The 9,162-nt window shown below is 42.2% G+C and overlaps 1 long non-coding RNA gene across 1 annotated transcript in view; it reads left to right on the top strand.

Annotated features, from left to right (window-relative positions):
• The first annotated feature begins 2,015 nt into the window (after nt 1-2,015).
• Nucleotides 2,016-9,162, top strand: part of LOC119421434 — a 10,132-nt gene continuing 2,985 nt past the window's right edge. Inside the window, exons 1-2 of the long non-coding RNA XR_005187368.1 lie at nt 2,016-2,284; nt 2,401-2,457. This is a non-coding gene — a long non-coding RNA (uncharacterized LOC119421434). The remainder of the gene's footprint in view (nt 2,285-2,400; nt 2,458-9,162) is intronic.

The raw sequence follows: 9,162 nt of genomic DNA, 5'->3' as shown, positions 1-9,162 counted from the left end.
GTGAGTGCATCCCTCTCCTCTCTACTGATGTTGGAAGGTGGTGGTTTGGCATTGCTGAGGAAGGATGAAACTTTGATTCTGAGCTGTTCTGCTTCACCCTCTTTCATTTTGTTGTTGCGGATGGCTGACTCAGTAGCTGTGATCATCTCCACCAGAGGAATTCTACTTGGTGCAACCGCAAAGTTCAGTCCCCTGGCAAGAATCTCTGTCTCCGGCTGGGTGAGCCGTCTGTCAGATAAATTCTTTACCCACTTTTCTGTCTCCCTGGCATGTAATTGACTACTGGAGTGTTGTCCTACACTGAATGTGTTGTTATTGGAATAGTGATGGTGTTGATGAGTTATTAGTAAGTTAAACTTGTTTTGTTGTCGAGTCTTGGACTTGACATGCTGTGCTTAGCGTGCCTGATCTGTACAGTCCATCACTTGCTGAAGTGTGGTCTGATCCAGACACGTTGTACGTTTCTGTTTAATGTGCTCTTCTTTGGCCTTCAAGGCCTCAATAGTAAAATTGGTCTGTCTCACCCGTTCATTCAGCAGCTGGGCCTGTGCCTTCTGAAGGATCTTGCTTGCCCGGTGCCCGCTGACAGCAAACTGGTTGATCCACTCCGAGAAGGTGCTATTTAAGAGACTGAGCTGAATACAGCACCTCAGACTGAGGAAGTCTCTTGGATGAGAGACAAAACGTTTTTGTTTTTTTGAATGTCCAGAGGACCAGATTGAACTGTTTTGGATTTTTCTACCTGGATTATTGAGCATGCATCAGGATATTTTGAACCACTTTGGCCAGGATTGCCTCAAACTAGTAAGAGAGTTTAAGAAAACAGCAAGGAAGAGGGCAGACTACAGGAACCACTTGTGATTCAACCTCAGATGTCGACAAAATGGCATAATTCGCAAGAGCCTGGAACTAAAATCGTCGGTCAGCTGTTTGTTTTGTTTTTTTGAATGTCCAGAGGACCAGATTGAACTTTTTTTTGTTCTAAATAAAGGTTGAATTGAACTTTTTTGTTAAGTGTTCTGGTTTGTCAGAGTCAGAGATTTTTTATTGTCATTCGCACCTCATGTGGTACATGTGGTGGAGCGAAATTATGTATACAGGGTCCCAGTTACATCCAACAATAAAATGTATAAGAAAAACAGTAATAACATCTAACACATGAACTAAGAAAAACATCAACTAAATATACACTAAGCACTCATAACATAAAAACATTGAACATCAGCACAAACATGAACATGAGTCTGTGTGAGCGGATGTGCACGCATGAACACATCAACATTGAAACAGATCAGCAGCAACATGAAACAGATCAGCAGCAACATGATGTGGTTTTTCACAGTGATTATTCTGGTTAGAGATTCATGAGTCTAACAGCCTCAGGGTAGAAGCTGTTCCTCAGTCTAGTGGTTCTACACTTAATGCTCCTCAACCTCCTTCCTGAGGGGAGTGGGGCAAAAAGTGTGTGTGCTGGGTGGGTGGGGTCCTTCATGATGCAGGTGGCCCTCTTCCTGCATCTGGAGGTGTAGATGTCTGTGATGGTGGGGAGGCTGACTCCAACATCTTCTGTGCAGCCTTCACCACTCTCTGCAAAGCTTTTCTTTCTGCAGCTGTGCAGCCTCCATGCCACACGTTGATGCTGGAGCACAGGATGCTCTCCACTGCACACCTGTAGAAGGAAGTGAGGACTGAGCTTCCCAGACCAGCTCGTCTCAGCCATCTGAGGAAGTAGAGTCTCTGATGAGCTTTCTTGATCAGGCTGGTGGTGTTGTTGCTCCAGCTGAGGTTGTCATATTGTCATATATTGTTGTCATATGTGAGGTTGTGCACATAATGCTGCCATTACATAAACTAAATTAATTATTTTACAATCTGAACCCAATTGTATACAAACTATAAAACACGAAAAACTAGACAGGGCACTGAAAACAAAATGAACTCGTGTAAAAAGCCATGCAAGCGGAATCCTGTGGGGGGGGAAGCATTTCAATGTTACACCACTGTTCCGCTTCCTCCAACGTGAGTTCCTGTATAAATACAACACGCGTCGATTCTTGTTATCGTTCAGTCAAAAAATTGCAATTTAATATTTGCCTTTTCGAAATAATTTGTATTTCCCGCTGAATATTTCGCCGTAACTGTGTCAAAAAATGAGAGAAATAATTTCCAGCCATCTTTGATTTCGAACATGGAGGCTCGCGCTCCGGACTTTCTGAACTCCCCTCCGAACAAGACGGTGAGGTTCGGAGGCAGTGTGTCCGAGACCCTGATCAAATACAGACAGGTGAGACAACAGGCTGCTCTGTCTGACATCTTATTCTGCCACACGTTGATCACTTTCTGCTAACATCAGGCTCGAGTCGTATGAGGAACCTGTTGATGAGTTTTCTATTTTTCAAGGGGGATCTTTGTGATTATGAACTGCTGAAGCATCAGCTGGCGGATCCTGACATAAAGGTACGGCTTAATTTATTCTATAAAGCCATTTCTTAACAAAGGTCGTCTTAGGACCTCTTTCATGAAAGCAAATCCGATTCAAATTCATTTGAGTTCACATTCAGAATATTACAGAATGACCATAATTATTTTGTACCCTTATAGCGTGTTGTAGTATTTCTTGTTTGTCCTTTGTTTTTGTTTTTTTACTGAGTCAATCGGTTCTTCTCATCCTGAACATTTCATTGTACCTTGTGTTAACCTGCATATGACAAATAAACATAACTTGAACTTGAGCCATATAAAGTGTTGACAAGACCAGGGCCACATTAACACTTCGCTGTACCCTGGGCAACAATCTTCAAGGGCCCCATCGTCACGACCCCAGAATCACCATAATCTGGCAAAAATACAGAATAAATTACCATAATATACAGTAAATATACTTAAAATTCTAACTATCAAGAGTATTTTTATGTATAAAACTCCAAATGCTCATTGACACAAATCATCAAGACTGAATTAAGTTGAATGCACTTTGAACACCACATGACATTGTGTATGTGTACTTGTTTAGTAACGTGCTGGCCACTGGTGTCAGAAGCATTTATAATGTGTGTGTGGGGACACACACTGATGGGGGGGTCTGGGGGGTTCTCCCCAAGAAAATTTTGAATAAAGTAGATGCCATTTCCTGCATTCTGGTGTATTTTAATGGTTGTTCAACATCTAGTTTTACCTACATAAGTGAACACTGGGAACGCCTTGGGATTCCCCTGGAGGAGCTGGTCCAAGTGGCTGAGGAGAGGGAAGTCTGGGCCTCCCTACTTAGGCTGCTACCCCCGCGGATGGATGGAAGTAAACACTTGATTCAGTAACTATTTTAGAGCTAATGGCACAACAAGAAGTAACCTGACCAACAGCTGATTCTTCTTCTTTCTAACCAGCCACTAGGGAGCACAAGCCAGTGTATCTTGTGCCGGTCCCAAGCCCGGGTAAATGGTGAGGATTGTGTCAGGAATGGCATCCCATGTAAAACACTTTTGCCAAAACCATAATGCGAGTTCATCAAAGCGAAACCGTACCGGATCGGTCGAGGCCCGGGTTAGCAACGACCGCCACCGGTGCTGTTGACAAACAGGGTGCCTACGGAAATTGTGCTACTGTTTGTCGAAGACCACGAGGAGAGAAACGGGTCAGGAGCACAGGGAGAAGAGGAAAGTGAAGAATATAGGACTCAGGGTTGCAACTCTAATGAATGAAGAGAATGAAAGAGAAAGAAGAGTAGAGGTCATAGAAACTGTGGACCAGGAAGTGGGAAAGATTAGTGAGGGTGAAGTCCAGAAAGCTCTGAAAAGAATGAAGAAGGGGAAGGCAGTAGGACCTGATGACCAGTGGAGGTTTGGAAATGTCTTTAAGAGATTGCAGTGATGTTTTTGACCCAAATATTCAATGGCATATTTGAGGGTGAGAAAATGCCTGAGGAATGGAGAAGAAGTGTGCTGGTGCCCATTTTTAAGAACAAGGGTGATGTACAGAGTTGTAGCAACTACAGGAGATTTAAGTTGATGAGTCACACAATGAAGATCTGGGAGAGAGTTGTGGAAGCAAGACTAAGACGAGAGGTGACTGTGAGCAGCAGTATGGTTTCATGCCAAGAAAGAGCACCACAGATGCCATCTTTGCTTTGAGAATGCTGATGGAGAAGTACAGAGAGGGTCAGAAAGAACTCCATTGTGTCTTTGTGGATTTAGAAAAAGCATATGACAGTGTCAAGAGAGGAGGTGTGGTATCGCATGAGGAAATCTGGAGTGGCAGAAAAGTATGTTAGACAGTTACAGGACATGTATGAGGACAGCAGGACATGTATGAGGACAGCAGGACAGTGGTGAGATGTGCTGTAGGAGTGACAGATAGCTTCAAGGTGGAGGTGGGAGTGCATCAAGGATCGGCTCTGAGCCCCTTCTTGTTTGCTCTGGTGATGGACCGACTAACAGATGAGGTCAGGCAAGAATCCCCATGGACTATGATGTTTGTAGATAACATTGTGATCTGTGGTGAGAAAAAGGAACAGGTGGAAGAGAACTTGGAGAGGTGGAGGTATGCACTTGAAAGAAGAGGAATGAAAGTCAGTCGTAGTGAGACAGAGTACATGTGTGTGAATGAGAGGGAGGAAGTGGAACAGTAAGGCTACAAGGAGCAGAGGTCACAAAGGTGCAGGATTTCAAGGACTTGGGGTCCACTGTCCAGGAAAATGGGGAATGTGGTAAAGAAGTGAAAAAGAGAGTCCAGGCAGGATGGAGTGGATGGAGACAAGTTTCAGGAGTGATTTGTGACAAAAGAGTGTCGGCAAAGGTCAAAGAAAAAGTTTCCACAACAGTGGTGAGACCAGCTATATTGTATGGTCTGGAGACAGAGACATGGACAAAAAGACAGGAAACAGAACTGGAAGTGGCAAAAATGAAGATGTTGAGGTTCTCCTTAAGAGTGACAAGGCTGGATAAGATTAGGAATGAGAGGTACAGCACAGGTTAAACAACTGGGAGATAAAGTTAGGGAGGCCAGACTGAGATGGTTTGGACATGTCCAGAGGAGGGACCATGGGTATACTGGTAGGATGTTAGAAATGCAGCTGCCACGAAAAGACAAAGAGGAGATATATGGATGCAGTTAGAGAGGACATGAAGGTAGTTGGAGTGAGGACAGAGGATGCAGAGGACAGAGTGAGGTGGAGGAGGACGACTCGCTGTGGTGAACCCTGAAGAGGGAAAAGCTGAAAGAAGAAGAAGAAGAAGAAGAAGGCACAACAAGAAGTAGCCTGACCAACAGCTGATTCAATGAATTAAAAATATTATATATTCGAAGGTGACCATTTGATACCCACATTAAAATTAAATGTCTGTAACTTAGTTGACTTCAAATGTAACAAGATGATCAATGAATGTTTGTGACAAAGGATTTACTGATTATAACAAAGATTCCTTCAAGAAACCTCCCAATATAAATCATAAAACCAGAATGATTTCTGCTCATTCTAAATGTGTCAAATGGCCTAAATCTCCTAAAGTGAAGGAGAATCATTTAAAAATAATCAATAAGATATATCCTGTAGCCATGTTTCTGCCTGTTGTAAATCAGAAGATGAATCGCTCGAGCAATTTTTATTTTTTAATGTCACTACAAAGTGTTTGGTCAACCATCAGAAACTGGATTAATCTCAAACTTAACATTCCTTCTTTTCATGCTGATGCCATTTTACTTTATGTGGATAACTTAAGCTCAGCTTTCTCTGATGCCATAAATATAGTCGTACTTATAGCAAAGTACCACATTCATTATACTTTGTAGTAAGAGGAGGGATAATAAGTCCTCCTTCCTGTTTTATGAACGATTTTAAGTCTTACTATTCTTCAATAAGTAGATTAAAAATCTGCAAAACTGTTAAAATCATCTCACAACAGATACAAACTTATTGTTTTAATTAAAACCTGAAGTTTCTCAAGAAAAAAAAAAACTGATGAGTTTGTCAGCAGGTAAGGGGCGTTTACCTTCGGGACAAATTGAGGTCGTCGATTGGTCAGTTACTGACACGCCTTCTGAGTTGATTGACAGGTCGCGCAGTTGAGGATCGATTGGGGAAAAAAAAAAAAACAGAGCTGCAGCAGCTGGGAGCAGGCGGGGCTGCACAAATGCAGTGGAAGCACAGCAGTTTGTGCAGTTCAGGGCTCCAAGTAAAGCAGGAGATAACCAGATATTTTGCTTGTGCCCTCACTGCCCTGGGCCCCTTAGAGATCATTGGCCCCTTAGAGATCATGGGCCCCTGGACAGTTGCCCAGTTGCCCATATGGTTAATCCGGCCTTGGACAGGACCCACACAACGAATCGTTACTTTCATGCAGTCCATCCTGCGCAAGCATGGGGCGACAGTGGAAATGAATGATTCCTTTTTAACATGAAAAAATCCGAGCAAGTCTCAGTAGGAGAGGCCGTATACCTCAGGAAGCTGGGGACAGTTCTGAGATGAGTACTCCAGGTGTTGTTTCTATGTAAAACATCAACAAACAAAAAGTAACAAGTGCAAAATGTACAAAAATAAAAAATACTGCATCCAACTAATGATTGTGTATCTGTGTGTCCCTTGTCTCACGGGCTTCATCCAGAAGAAGACACACGTGTTGTTCCTGCTGTGTCCGCTTCAGTTCTTCATGTTCATTCAGTGATGAAATAAGACTTTTCTTTACTGGACTCTTTTCTCTTTCTCTTCACTAGAAAGAAGAAACAGGTGGTTAATTCAAGCTACATACTGTTTTTGAATAAATGCATAAAACAAAGAAAGGTGCAGCTAACAGCTATAATAGATATATTAATAATAATAAACTGATCAAATAAGAAAATGAAAAATGAATTGATTTAAAAATAATGAAAATAATATAATAATAACAGTGGATATATGAATCAGAAAGTATTATACAGATACAGATATTCTTTATTGTCATTCGCACCACATGTGGTACATGTGGTGGATCAAAATTATGTTCACAGGGTCCCAGTTACATCCAACAATATAATATAAAAGAAAAACAGTAATAACATCTAAGATATGAACTAAGAAAAACATCAACTAAAAATATGATAAGCACTAATAGCATAAAAACAATAAACAAAATACGCCGAACAGCAGCACGGACATGAGTCTGTGTGAACAGATGAGCACGAATGAACACATCAACATGAAACAGATCAGCAGCAACATGAAACAGATCAGCAGCAACATGAAACAGATCAGCAGCAACATGAAACAGATCAGCAGCTACATGAAACAGATCAGCAGCAACATGAAACAGATCAGCAGCAACATGATGTGATTATCCTGGTTAGATATCCATGAGGCTGCACAAACTCAAGTTCATGTTGCTGTTTGACGTATTGTTTTGATTGTTTACTGCTATTGGTGCTTAGTGTATTATTAGTAGATGTTTTTTAGTTAATATTTTTCTTAATTCATATCTTAGATCTTATTACTGTTTTTCTTTTACATTTTGTTGTCTGTAACTGGGACCCTGTGTACAAAGTACATAATTTCATCCCACCACATGTTCAGCATGTGGTGCATATTCAGTATTTATTCAACTTTTTTTTTACTTTAAAAATAAAATAAATCAAGTCCTTATTGGCACAAATAAAGTGATGTGGAACATGTTGCATCTGTTCTTACCGAGCACAGAAGCTGCAGCGTTGTGCTGCTCTGTGAGGTGCAGCTGGGCTGTGATGGAGCTCTGTCAGGTGTAGACTCCTCTGATGGAGCAGGAGCAGAAGCCGGGAGGCTTGAAGGGTTGATTGTGGAGTTTAGAGACGAACTGTCACGCACTAAAATACGCTCTGGATAAAATACAGTGAGAAACGGGACCGGAGGACAGTTAGCGTTTATGCTAATTAGCTTAGCATCGTAGCACCGAAGTTATCCTATTAAGGCTTCAGCCTTTTTTTGTTAGTTAAAAATATTTTCCAAACCTATGGGATGAGTAACTTAAAATATGTTTAAAGTTAGAAAACACTCACCATCTTCTATAAATGATTCAAGTAGAGTAGTGGGCGTGTCCAAACAACCCTCCAATCGCTCCATCACTTTGACTTTTTTCGTCAGCCACCAAGCACAACAACACCTACACTTCTGCATTTGACCACGGCTTTGACATTATTACTATTTTTTTATATCTTCAAAATCCGTACAAGATACGCTCCTCGAGTTATCGCTAATGGCAGGCAGTAGAGAAAAATGGCAGATCGGGTTGTTTGGAAAGACTCCACAGACTCCTCACCCCGACCAATCAGTGACAGTGACCAACAGTGTTTCTGACGTCACGGCTTGGGTCGCTTGGACCCCTTGAGAAGCAGGGCCAGAATACTGAGTGTGAGCCGGTCCGAAGTACTGATGGAAAAGACCTCAAACACGAGCTGAGCCGAAAATATTCGACCTGCGCCATGACAGTGGAAAAGAGTCAATATAAACAGAACACCGCTGCGGCTGAGGCTGCCAGCACTCGTTTTTTTTTATTTTCTGACCTGTCAATCAATCCAGTAGGTGTGTCAGCAAATGACCAATCGGCGACCTCAATTTGTCCCAAACGTAAATGCCCCTTGTCTGTGGAGCTGACTGCAGCCGCTCAGGGTGGACGCTCAAGTATGAAGTCTGAGCCCTCTGCGTACAATACGCGTGTACATACGCGTGGATGGACATATGCGGGAGTGTACTGGGGGCTTTAGTAAAGACAGCAGAGAGAGAAAATGTGGTCAGTTTGTCCTCCAACAGCAGCATAACTAAGGGGTAGCTCAGGAAACTTAAGCCAACCCTAACTATAGGGTTTATCAAAAATGAAAGACTTAAGACTAGTCTTAAAGTAACATTTTCAGCATGTTTTGTGAGGCAACGGTAGCTGACTGGTTAGAGTGGTCATGCTCCAATGGGAGAGTTGGGGTTTGATTCCATCAGCAGTCAATAAAGTGTCCCTGGGTAAGACACAGAACCCTTCATTGCCTCTGGTGTGTGTCCCATCAGTGTATGAATGTGATCTAAAGCTCTGATGAATCTCTACAGATTCAGATTATCTTTGTGGAGATCTACTAGAGTGCTGTAAGAATGTGTGTGTGTAGTAGAGTGCTGTATGAATGTGTGTTCTTCGTAGAGTGCTGTACGAATGTGTGTGTGTAGTAGAGTGCTGTACGAAT

The sequence above is a fragment of the Nematolebias whitei genome, chromosome 15 (assembly GCF_014905685.2).
Source record: "Nematolebias whitei isolate Nwh7 chromosome 15, NemWhi1, whole genome shotgun sequence".
Lineage (NCBI taxonomy): Eukaryota > Metazoa > Chordata > Actinopteri > Cyprinodontiformes > Rivulidae > Nematolebias > Nematolebias whitei.
The sequence above is the reverse complement of the archived record's forward strand: the minus strand, read 5'-3'. Positions and strand labels throughout refer to the sequence as shown.